The sequence below is a fragment of the Budorcas taxicolor genome, chromosome 15, assembly GCF_023091745.1.
Source record: "Budorcas taxicolor isolate Tak-1 chromosome 15, Takin1.1, whole genome shotgun sequence".
Classification (NCBI taxonomy): Eukaryota; Metazoa; Chordata; class Mammalia; order Artiodactyla; family Bovidae; genus Budorcas; species Budorcas taxicolor.
In genome coordinates this window covers 8,762,725-8,775,999 of record NC_068924.1, presented here as the reverse complement: position 1 = coordinate 8,775,999, position 13,275 = coordinate 8,762,725, and the positions used below count along the sequence as shown (strand labels likewise).

General features: G+C 38.0%; 1 protein-coding gene across 1 annotated transcript in view; it reads left to right on the top strand.

Moving 5' to 3' along the window:
* The window catches only part of CNTN5 (contactin 5), a 654,757-nt gene that overhangs the window by 153,860 nt on the left and 487,622 nt on the right, over positions 1-13,275 (top strand). The window lies entirely within an intron of this gene.

Genomic DNA, 13,275 nt, shown 5'->3' with positions numbered 1-13,275 from the left:
CAAGCCTCGAAAATGAGTGCCCTTAGACATGGTGGATCATTCATTAGAATGGTTCTTCTCCTCGGGGGAAATGAAAGTCTGGAGAGAGAGAGATGTGGCTGACCTCACCCAATTAACACAATACCGACACAGGCGGAATAGCAGGCAGTGGCAGGGCTTAGCTTCAGGGATGTGTGTTCCCGAGATGCGGTCCAGGTCATGTCAACAGGGATCAATCTGGGTGTCATTTCAGTGGCTCTCTATTGGACACAGGAGAAAGACATAAGGGGGAAGGATAAGGAAAAACTATAGTCTATTTTTTTAAACGTACTTGGGAACTGCTTTTTCCCCTTAGGAAATGAGCTCTTTCTAAGCCTGTGTGCAGCTGCACTCTGAAGTTTGACAAACAGTTCAGGAAGATGGGAAAATATTATAATATCAGTACTGCTTTTCCAATGTAAATTGACACTCCTAAATGTTACAGTACTTCAACTTGAAGTTTAACTAATATTGTCTTTAATCAAGAGATTGAAACAGGCAGTAGTAAACTGTAGAAGATTCAACCTGTACTGAAAATTCATGCCATCCATTTTGTATTTTTCCTTGTATTTAATAAAAGAAAATGAAAACTTCCAAAAAGCCTATTATTAAAAATACATTGTAATTAGCCTCCAATTAAAAGGAATAAATTTATATTTTAAAAAATAAATAAATAAAAATTTAAAAATACAGAATTTTACTTTCATTTTGGGGTAAGCTTGTATCATGAAATCTGTCTCTAAATCTTTTAAAATAAATATTGTCTCCTTTTTATAAGAATAGTATTGAAAAAAAATCAATGATGAACTTATATTTTGAATGATTTTATGGAAGAGGGGTTGTGATTTGTACTAATATAGTTTCTATGTTTCTAGAGCTTCCAAAACCGGTATAGCATAGGCCAAGAGGCTTCCTATGTTAGGGAAGTTTTCATAGTTTCAATTACATATTAAACTTCTGGTTGCAACTCTACTTTTTTCTCTCTGTTTTGTACAAAAACTAACAAAAACCTCTAATCTTATCTATACTCAATTTCAAGTCTATAAAACAGGTAATCATATTACATATTACAAATGATAGAGAATGGTTAGCAAAATGTCTGGCACATAGTAACTGCTTAATATATTTATAAGTACAAAAACACTATGTGACATTTACGAAATAAAATTCATTCTTTAGAACAACAGGATCTTGTATCTCTTTGGAGAATCAAGGCATATGACTGGAAATGAAGGATTCTTTAACATCCCTGAATGATAGGCCAAACCAGATGGGAAAATGTAGACAGTAATTCAACGTCGACTGAAGGAGGATAAACTTGGAAGCTTTGGCCTTGTATATAGATTTGCCCTATCTCAAAAAATCTTCTTTAGCTAAAAGACATTCTGAAGTAATAACATAACTTCATATAGTAAATGTTTTCTAGGCACCAAGCAGAAAACTATATACTTCTTTTACCTCTGTTTCAATTCAGTTCAGCTGCTCAGTCGTGTCCGACTTTTTGCGACCCCATGAATTGCAGCACGCCAGGCCTCCCTGTCCATCACCAACTCCCGGAGTTCACTCAGACTCACGTCCATCCAGTCCGTGATGCCATCCAGCCATCTCATCCTCGGTCGTCCCCTTCTCCTCCTGCCCACAATCCCTCCCAGCATCAGAGTCTTTTCCAATGAGTCAACTCTTCGCATGAGGTGGCCAAAGTACTGGAGTTTCAGCTTTAGCATCATTCCTTCCAAAGAAATCCCGGGGTTGATCTCCTTCAGAATGGACTGGTTGGATCTCCTTGCAGTCCAACGGACCCTCAAGAGTCTTCTCCAACACCACAGTTCAAAAGCATCAATACTTTGGTGCTCAGCCTTCTTCACAGACCAACTATCACATCCATACATGACCACAGGAAAAACCGTACCCTTGATTAGACGGACCTTTGTCGGCAAAGTAATGTCTCTGCTTTTCAATATGCTATCTAGGTTGGTCATAACTTTTCTTCCAAGGAGCAAGCGTCTTTTCCTTTCATGGCTGCAGTCACCATCTGCAGTGATTTTGGAGTCCAAAAATATAAAGTCTGATACTGTTTCCACTGTTTCCCCATCTATTTTCCATGAAGTCATGGGACCGGATGCCATGATCTTCGTTTTCTGAGTGTTGAGCTTTAAGCCAACTTTTTCACTCTCCTCTTTCACTTTCATCAAGAGGCTCTTTAGCTCCTCTTCACTTTCTGCCATAAGGGTGGTGTCATCTGCATATCTGAGGTTATTGATATTTCTCCTGGCAATCTTGATTCCAGTTTGTGTTTCTTCCAGCCCAGCATTTCTCATGATGTACTCTGCATAGAAGGTAAATAAGCAGGGTGACAATATACAACCTTGACATACTCCTTGTCCTATTTGGAACGAGTCTGCTGTTCCATGTCCAGTTCTAACTGTTGCTTCCTGACCTGCATACAGATTTCTCAAGAGGCAGGTCAGGTGGTCTGGTATTCTGATCTCTTTCAGAATTTTCCACAGTTTATTGTGATCCACACAGTCAAAGGCTTTGGCACAGTCAATAAAGCAGAAATAGATGTTTTTCTGGAACTCTGTTGCTTTCTCCATGATCCAGCGGATGTTGGCAATTTGATCTCCAGTTCTTCTGCCTTTTCTAAAACCAGCTTGAACATCAGGAAGTTCACGGTTCACGTATTGCTGAAGCCTGGCTTGGAGAATTTTGAGCATTACTTTATTAGTGTGTGAGATGAGTGCAATTGTGCAGTAGTTTGAGCATTCTTTGGCATTGCCTTTCTTTGGGATTGGAATGAAAACTGACCTTTTCCAGTCCTGTGGCCACTGCTGAGTTTTCCAAATTTGCTGGCATATTGAGGGCAATACTTTCACAGCATCATCTTTCAGGATTTGAAACAGCTCAACTGGAATTCCATCACCTCCACTAGCTTTGTTCGTAGTGATGCTTTCTAAGGCCCACTTGACTTCACATTCCAGGATGTCTGGCTCTAGATGAGTGATCACACCATGGTGATTATCCGGGTGGTGAAGATCTTTTTTGTATAGTTCTTCTGTGTATTCTTGCCACCTCTTCTTAATATCTTCTGCTTCTGTTAGGTCCATACCATTTCTGTCCTTTATCGAGCCCATCTTTGCATGCAATGTTGCCTTGGTATCTCTAAAATAGTAGGAAGGAATGCATACCTCAAAAGAGAATAATAAAGACTGAGGATCATTGAGTAACTTGCCCTAGGTTACAGAAAGAATAAGTGATGAAGGAAAGGCTTAAGCAATCAAACACTAGAAATCTAACTGAAAGAAAAAAAAAAAAAAAGAAAAGAAAACCTGTCTTGTGCCTGAGTTAGTGTGTACTGTATTTGACTCAGGCTAGATCCTGACTTCTTAGGCTTTATTACCCCTGGTCAACATAGACATTTGTGTAGCTTTGCCATGAGTAGACTGCTTTCAATTGAACTACTTTACCAGACTTCCAGATTTTCTACAGTAATTTCTATATTCAAAAATGAAACAAATGCGGAACCTTATGTCATGCCAATAAAATGCCTTAAAACAGTAATTTAATAATCTGTAAATTTCTCTAACAATATAAGAAATCTATTCCTTTCTTTTCTGTTTAGCATAGATTCCATGTGCTTTAAATATTCATGCAAACTGGTTTCCTCATTTTGTATTATTTCTACCATAAATTTGCATTTTGTTTCCATTATCTTGGATTAATTTATATTGACTTCATTTTAATACAATCGAGTAAGTTCTGTAAATACATATCTCATTATTTTTTAAGTGTGGGGAAAAATGACCTCAAATGACTGAGTAAAAAGTAGTAAATTAGATACATTGTTTCAGATTTCACACACAATTTCCAAGTCTGTATACTTGTAAGGTGAATTATTTATGCAGAATAAAACAACTGGACTCCTCATGAAACTGAACTTCCTTTTACATCCTTATACCTTTTATATAAGGAAAGGAAAAATGACAAGCTGATAGTGTCCATATTGTGTCATGGTGTCAATCCAGTCTTTGACTTTTTTCCCATTATTTTGACAAACAATGTGGAAAAATAGCCTGTAATGGTATTTTTAAGGTATTTTAATTCATTCAATTAAAAGTAAACAATGTTTCTTAGGTTCTGTGCTATGGATATGATTGATACTTAATTCTACTTCAGTTCAGCACACTCCACTGTTTACCTACTTTATATATGTAGGTGATAGACTTAAAATCATGAAGGAGGTATAGTACTTTACCCTTAAAAATAAGAAGAAAAATGAAATTGAAAGAGCTAGCTTTTATCTATCTATTATTTACAAAATGAATAAAAAGAATTTTGGTTATTACCTAATAACTCAAATAATTGGTTAATCAGAATAACTCACTTGCAGATTAACCGAGAACAATGGTTCACAAACAGGGATGATTTCCCACAATGAGACGTTTTGACTGTCAATGCCTAGAGACGTTTTGACTGTCAATGCCTAGAGACGTTTTGACTGTCATAGCTGGAATGGGTATGGGCAAAGGGAGGGATAAGATGCTGTTGGCATCTAGTGGATAGAGGCCTGGGAAAGGCTTATTAGCCTCCTACTTACTAGCTTATTAATATGCATATTAACATCCTACAATGTACCAGAGTGTCTCTCATAGAAATTATCTGGCCTCAAATGCCAATAGTACTGAGATGCAAAGCCTCCATCTAGATGAAAGGAAACTAATCCCATCAAGAAAATATTTTACATAAGTAATACATTTATACAATTTGTGCTCTTTAGTTTAGAATTAGTTAGTGTTAGTCGCTCAGTCATGTCTGACTCTTTGTGACACCATGAACTGCAGCTTCTCTATCCATGGGATTCTCCAGGCAAGAATACTGGAGTGGTTTGCCATGCCCTCCTCCAGGGGATCTTCCTGACCCAGGGATTGATCCCCAGTCTCCTGTATTTGCAGGAAGATGATTTTATTGTCTGAGTAACCAGGGAAGTCCACTCATGAGTTTATAGATCCTCAAAGTATCAGTATTACTGGAGAGGATTCATGCCCAGAAACAAACAAACAAAAGTACTGAATAATGAGCTACTACTTGACAAAAATGAAATTTGAAAAGAAAAACAAAGAAGTTGAGCAAAAAGTGAATATGGTATTTAAAAGTTATTAAAACTGAAATGGGCCCATAGAGACCAGCACCCTAGTGTTCTCACAAAGATACTATGACACTATCTAATCATAAATATTCATTTAGGCATGCTATTACAACATTCAACATTCAACATACTATTCAACATTATGAGTATCTCCTTGGTCACCTTCCACATATGCATTTTCATTTTTTCCCCAATGTGTCATTTATAGAAATATTGGTGTAGGATAGTGCTTGTCCACTTGTAAAGAATAGCTATCATGCTGTGCTTTAAAATTGTGGCAATTCTATCTAAAGACTTCATTAGAGAGTTAATAAAATCAATGTCGTGTTGCTGTCATTCTACAGCAAAGATCCAACACTGGAAAGCATGTGTTTTTCCCTCAGATAGATTAAAACATTCATTTTGATGGTATTTCTTTGTGATTAAAGTAAAAGATCAGGCTGAGTTTCAAGTAATAATATAAAAACAGTACGAAGAGGCAAAATCCTACTGAGGAAAATGCTGTAAATGGTGGATATAGTATTATTTCAAGCAAATTACGATACAAGTTAGTGATATGGCCATAATATTTCAGAAAAGAAGAGTTAAAAGTGACTCCTGATGGTTTTTTCAAGAAAACAGCAACTGTGCTTGCTTTGTGTATAGGCATGTGATTGGGCATAAGGAAGGTGGGAATATATTCTAGTCCAGGGAAATGACATTGTAAGAAACATATTGATATGACAATCACTCTAAGATGAAGTATTGGTGATTGTGAAGAGTGGCAGAAAATATTGAGTGTTATAAGAAAAAGGTTGCTGAGGCATAAGAGCAGGACAGATAATAGTAAGTTTTAAATTCCATGAAAGAGTCTTGTACAAGAGACTTAAGATCTATTGGTAAGCGTGTGCCATGACTATAGAAAAAAATACTCCTAAACTCCAATTTGATGTCAGTTGGGAATATTATGAAGCAAAAAATAGTATAAAAGGTACAGATATTTTAATACTGCATAATCTATATTTTGTATGATAAATTGGAACAAGAATAGCATGTATATATGTTACTGACATGCACAGTCAAAGCACTCTTTTATGCATATGTGTAAGAAACAATGTTTTATGGGGCTTTTAGTGACTGCTAGATTGATTAGGCAAATATGGCACACATAGCAAAAATTATATACATGTACATAAATATATAGGTATATATATTTACATATATACTCATGTTAGCAGTTTAGATGATAATGAAAGTGTATGAACACTTAATATACTCATGAAATTATATTAACATTTTTGTAAACATTTCCCTAAAATCCTAAGAACTAGGTGTTATTTCGATTATTTTGCAGATGGATAAACAGAACTGAAAAAGTCAGATAATTAGCTGAAGACCACATAACTGCTAGATGCAAAAGTTCTAAAGCATTTTGGCACTGATATGAAGTCCTTGTTTTTGTCCACAGTGTCACATTACCTTATGCCAATGCATGCACTCACTGAGATGAGCCTCACGTGGCTCAGTTCTTGCACAGAGTTCTCAACTGGATTAGGAAGCTAGGTTCTTAGTACACATCTCATTTCACTCTACTATGACAGGGCTTCCCTGGTGGCTCAGATGGTAAAGAATCTGCCTGCAATGCAGGAGACTGGGGTTTGATTCCTGAGTCAGAAGATCACCTGGAGAAGAGAATGGCTACTCACTCCAGTATTCCTGCCTAGAGAATTCCATGGGCAGAGGAGCCTGGTGGACTACAATCCACAGGGTTGCAAAAAAAGTTGGACACACTAAGCAACTAACACATATGTGACAGGATTCATACTAGTATCACTGGTGGCGTAAATATTTCCTTTCACCAAGAATAAGGAAAAAGTATCAGCATTTATTTTTTAAAAGTCTATCTTCCCGCTTTACCCAATCTCTGATGTGATGTATCCTGATATTTTGTGATTTTCATTTAAGAAATTTGCATGCAGTCAGTTTCTTAGATGGTAAAGAAACAATGCGGGAGACCCGGGTTCTATCCCTGGGTCGGGAAGTTCCCCTGGAGAAGAAAATGGCAACCCACTCCAGTATTCTTGCCTGGAAAATCCCATGAACGAAGGAGCCCGGTAGGCTATAGTCCATGGGGTCGCAAAGAGTCGGACATGACTGAGCCACTTCACTTCACTTCAGTTTCTTTAGATGGTCCTTATAAATCAGAATTCCTCATTTTTTCATCTATAACAGTCAACTCCTAAATCAGTGGTTTCTGAGTAAATTTATCCATCCAACCACTTTGCATTCTTGAAATTTACAGTAAACCTTATAGACATACAGTTTTCCTATTTCTAAGACTGCAATATTGATTAATCCTGGGTCCCAAGAAAATCATAGTATTTTTATTTTAGCTATATTTTTATTTTAATTAATAGTAGTCTTGTGATTTTAGAAATTATCATTAGACAATTATGAGAATCATTAATTAATCAACAAACTAGGAACAGAGGTTTATGGAGACAGATACATCACAGAGTCCAGGCTTGTAGAGAATACTCAGAATATATCCAAGTAATTAATTTTCAACAAAGAAGTCTGAATAAGTTTGGTTTTTAGAAAGTAAACTCCTTTCTTATCCAGAAATTATAAAACATGTTAAAGATTGAGGCGATATAAGAATCAACCAAAGAATAGCGAGTGTAGGAAATAAAAGTCTGCAAAACTTCTAGGCAAATTTAAAAGAGAGTAAGAGAAACATGAAAAAATAATTAACTCAGGGAAAGCCAACATATTTTTGCCATTTGAACATTTATTTTCATAGTATATACCAGCCACATGTCTCTGAATGGCTAACATTCATATTTAAATGAGTATAAGCTCAGAATAGTGGCCACTCAATTGCCTTGTGCTATTGACTATGCCAAAGCCTTTGTGTGGATCACAATAAACTGTGGATAATTCTGAAAGAGATGGGAATACCAGACCACCTGACCTGCCTCTTGAGAAATCTGTATGCGGGTCAGGAAGCAACAATTAGAACTGGACATAGAACAACAGACTGCTTCCAAATAGGAAAAGGAGTACGTAAAGGCTGTACATTGTCACCCTGCTTATTTAACTTCTATGCAGAATACATCATTAGAAACACTGGACTGGAAGAAGCACAAGCTGGAATCAAGATTGCCAGGAGAAATATCAATAACCTCAGATATGCAGATGACACCACCCTTATGGCAGAAAGTGAAGCAGAGGTAAAAAGCCTCTTGATGAAGGTGAAAGAGGAGAGTGAAAGTGTTGGCTTAAAGCTCAACATTCAGAAAATGAAGATCATGGCATCCGGTCCCATCACTTCATGGGAAATAGATGGGGAAACAGTGGAAACAGTGTCAGACTGTATTTTTTTGGGCTCCAAAATAACTGCAGATGGTAACTGCAGCCATGAAATTAAAAGATACTTACTCCTTGGAAGAAAAGTTATGACCAACCTAGATAGCATATTCAAAAGCAGAGACATTACTTTGCCGACAAAGGTCCGTCTAGTCAAGGCTATGGTTTTTCCAGTGGTCATGTATGGTTGTGAGTGTTGGACTGTGAAGAAAGCTGAGTGCCAAAGAATTGATGCTTTTGAACTGTGGTGTTGGAGAAGACTCCTGAGAGTCCCTTGGACTGCAAGGAGATCCAACCAGTCCATTCTGAAGGAGATCAGCCCTGGGATTTCTTTGGAAGGAATGATGCTAAAGCTGAAACTCCAGTAGTCTGGCCACCTCATGTGAAGAGTTGATTCATTGGAAAAGACTCTGATGCTGGGAGGGATTGTGGGCAGGAGGAGAAGGGGACAACATAGGATGAGATGGCTAGGTGGCATCACGGACTGGATGGACGTGAGTCTGAGTGAACTCTGGGAGTTGGTGATGGACAGGGAGGCCTGGCATGCTGCGATTCATGGGGTTGCAAAGAGTCGAACACGACTGAGTGACTGAACTGAACTGAACTGATGCTGTGCTTAGTTGCTCAGTCGTGTCTGACTCTTGACTATCTCTTGAGCACCTGCCAGGCTCCTCTTTCCATGGGGATTCTCCAAGCAAGAATATTGGAGTGGGTTGCCATGCTTTCCTTCAGGAAATCTTCCAACCCAGGGATTGAACCCAGGTCTTCTGTTTTGCAGGTGGATTCTTTACTATCTGAGCCACAAAGATATATATATATATATAAATTTTAAAGCCATATTTCTTCCTGCTTAATGTGTAATTTCATTTCCCCAAGCCTCTATTGATCATTACTGGACTTTATCATAAGGTCTATTTCATAGTCATATTCAATAATAATTACAAGAGAGGAAAGATGGAAACAAGATTATAAAGATCAAAATACATCTGATTTTTATAGAAAAAAATCTCCTGTAGAATGAGAAAACTAATAAATTCTGAATACTTTTTACATTGCTTGTATTAATAGTATTACTCATACCAGCTTTTCTATTTTTGTTAAAGAAATCAACTAAAAAAGTTCTAGCCAAAGTTTTATGCTATGTGAATTCAAATGAATAGAAATTCGAAGATTTATTACAGTGATTACATATTAGCAGGTATAAATATGTAATTTATGGTTAGTATTATATTTTCTCAAGCAGCTGAACCATAGGGACAAACCCCTAGAGCAGAAAATAAACCATTTCAGTGTCTCTTGATAAATAGACAGTATCAACTATTTCTATATGATGCATGGTAATGTGACAAATAAATCACCTTCATTAAAGATTTGCATGAAGGATTAATGAATATTACTTAAGTGGTAAAAACATTAAAATGTTTATGAAAAATTACCTTGAATGTAAGAAGAAGTTGAGCAGCAGGAATCTCATTATAATAATTCATATTATCTAAAGATTCTAAAGATATTATCTAAAGATTTCAAAGATATCTAAAGATATTAAGAAGAGGTGGCAAGAATACACAGAAGACTACACAAAAAAGATCTTCATGAGCAAGATAATCATGATGGTGTGATCAGTCAGCTAGACCCAGACATCCTGGAATGTGAAGTCAAGTGGGCCTAGAAAGCATCACTACGAGCAAAGCTAGTGGAGGTGATGGAATTCCAGTTGAGCTATTTCAAATCCTGAAACATGATGCTATGAAAGTATTGCACTCAATATACCAGTAAATTTGGAAAACTCAGCAGTGGCCACAGGACTGGAAAAGGTCAGTTTTCATTCCGATCCCAAAGAAAGGCAATGCCAAAGAATGCTCAAAATACTGCACAATTGCACTCATCTCACACGCTAGTAAAGTAATGCTCAAAATTCTCCAAGCCAGGCTTCAGCAATACATGAATCATGAACTTCCAGATGTTCAAGCTGGCTTTAGAAAAGGCAGAGGAACCAGAGATCAAATTGCCAACAACTGCTGGATCATGGAGAAAGCAAGAGAGTTCCAGAAAAGCATCTATTTCTGCTTTATTGACTATGCCAAAGCCTTTGACTGTGTAGATCACAATCAACTGTGGAAAATTCTGAAAGAGATGGAAATACCAGACCACCTGACTTGCCTCTTGAGAAACCTGTATGCAGGTGAGGAAGCAACAGATAGAACTGGACATGGAACAACAGAGTGGTTCAAAATAGGAAAAGGAAATTCCATTGTCAAGGCTGTATATTGTCACCCTGCTCATTTAACTTCTATGCAGAGTACATCATGAGAAACGCTCGGCTGGAAGAAGCACAAGCTGAAATCAAGCTTGCTGGGAGAAATATCAATAACCTCAGATATGCAGATGACACCACCCTTATGGCAGAAAGTGAAGAGGAACTAAAAAGCCTCTTGATGAAAGTAAAAGAGGAGAGTGAAAAAGTTGGCTTAAAACTCAAGATTCAGAAAACTAAAATCATGGCATGTGGTCCCATCACTTCATGGGAAATTGATGGGGAAACAGTGGAAACAGTGTCAGAGTTTATATTTTTGGGCTCCAAAATCACTGCAGATGCTGATTGTAGCCATGAAATTAAAAGATGCTTACTCCTTGGAAGATAAGTTATGACCAACCTAGGTAACATATTCAAAAGCAGAGACGTTCCTTTGCCAACAAAGGTTTGTCTAGTCAAGGCTATGGTTTTACCAGTGGTCATGGATGGATGTGAGAGTTGGACTGTGAAGAAAGCTGAGCATCGAAGAATTGATGCTTTTGAACTGTGGTATTGGAGAAGACTCCTGAGAGTCCCTTGGACTGCAAGGAGATCCAACTAGTCCATTCTAAAGGAGATCAGTCCTGGGTGTTCGTTGAACGGACTGATGCTAAAGCTGAAACTCCAGTACTTTGGCCACCTCATGCAAAGAGTTGACTCATTGGAAAAGACTCTGATGCTGGGAGGGATTGGGGGCAGGAGGAGAAGGGGACAACAGAGGATGAGATGGCTGGATGGCATCACCGACTCGATGGGCGTGAGTTTGAGTGAACTCCAGGAGTTGGTGATGGACAGGGAGGCCTGGTGTGCTGCAATAAATGGTGTAACAAAGAGTTGGACAAGACTGAGCAACTGAACTGAACTGAAAGATTCTCTAGGCTTGATATCTAGACTTATAGATCTAAGACTCTGGAATACTAAAGATCTCTTTAAGAAAATTAGAGATATCACAGGAATATTTCCTGCAAAAATAGGAACAATAAATGACAGAAAGTGTATGGCCCTAACAGAAGCAGAAGATATTAAGAGGAGATGGCAAGAATACATAGAAGTATGCAAAAAGATCTTCATTACCCAGATAAATATGATTCTGTGATCACTCACCTAGAGCCAGATATCCTAGAGTTTGAAGTCAAGTGGGCCTTAGGAAGCATCACTACAAACAAAGCTAGTGGAGGTTATGGAATTCCAAGTGATTTATTTCAAATCCTAAAAGATGATGCTGTGAAAGTGCTGCACTTAATACGCCAGCAAATTTGGAAGACTCAACAGTGGCCACAGGACTGGAAAAGGTCAGTTTTCATTCCAATCCCAAAGAAAGGCAATGCCAAAGAATGCTCAAACTACCACATAGTTGCACTCATCTCACACACTACTAAAGTAATGTTCAAAATTCTCCAAGCAAGGTTTCAACAGTATGTGAATCATGCATTATTGATTGCACAGAAGAGTTTGACTGTGTGAATCACAACAAACTATGGGAAATTCTTAAAGAGACTGAAATACCAGACTGCCTGACCTGCCTCCTGAGAAATCTGTTTTCAGGACAAGAAGCAACAGCTAGAATGTGACATTGAACAATGGACTGGTTCCAAATTGGGAAAGGGGTACATCAAGGCTGTATATTGCCACCCTGCTGATTTAACTTCCATGCAGAGTACATTATGAGGAATCCTGGGCTGGATGAAGCACAATATGGAATGAAGATTGCTGGTAGAAATATCAATAACCTCAGATATGCAGATGGCACCACACTTATGGAAGAAAACAAAGAAGAACTAAAGAGCCTCTTGATGAAAGTGAAAGAGGAGAGTGAAAAGTTGGCTGCTCAACATTCAGAAAACTAAGATACTGGCATCCAGTCCCATCACTTCATGGTAAATAGATGGGGAAATAATGGAAACAGCAAGAAGCTTTATTTTTTTGGGCTCCAAAAATCACTGCAGATGGTGACTGCAGCCATGGAATTAAAAGATGCTTGCTCCTTGGCAGAAAATCCATGACGAACCTAGAGAACATATCAAAAAGCAGAGACATTACTTTGCCAACAAAAGTCTGTCTAGTCAAAGCTATGGTTTTACCAGTAGTCACACATGAATGTGAGAGTTGAACTATAAAGAAATGTGAGCAGTGAAGAATTTATGCTTTTGAATTGTGGTGTTGGAGAAGACTGTTGGCAGTCCCTTGGACTGCAAGAACATCCAACCAGTCCACCCTAAAGGAAATCAGTCCTGAATATTCATTGGAAGGACAGGTGCTGAAGCTGAAATTCCAATACTTTAATGTGAAGAACTGACTCATTTGAAAAGACACTAGTGCTAGGAAAGATTGAAGGAAGGGGAAGCAGATGACAGAGAATGAGATGGTTGGATGGCAGCACCAACTCTATGGACATGAGTTTGGGTAAGCTCCAGGAGTTGGTGATGTACAAGGAGCCTGGTGTGCTGCAGTCTGTGGGGTCGCAAAGAGTCAG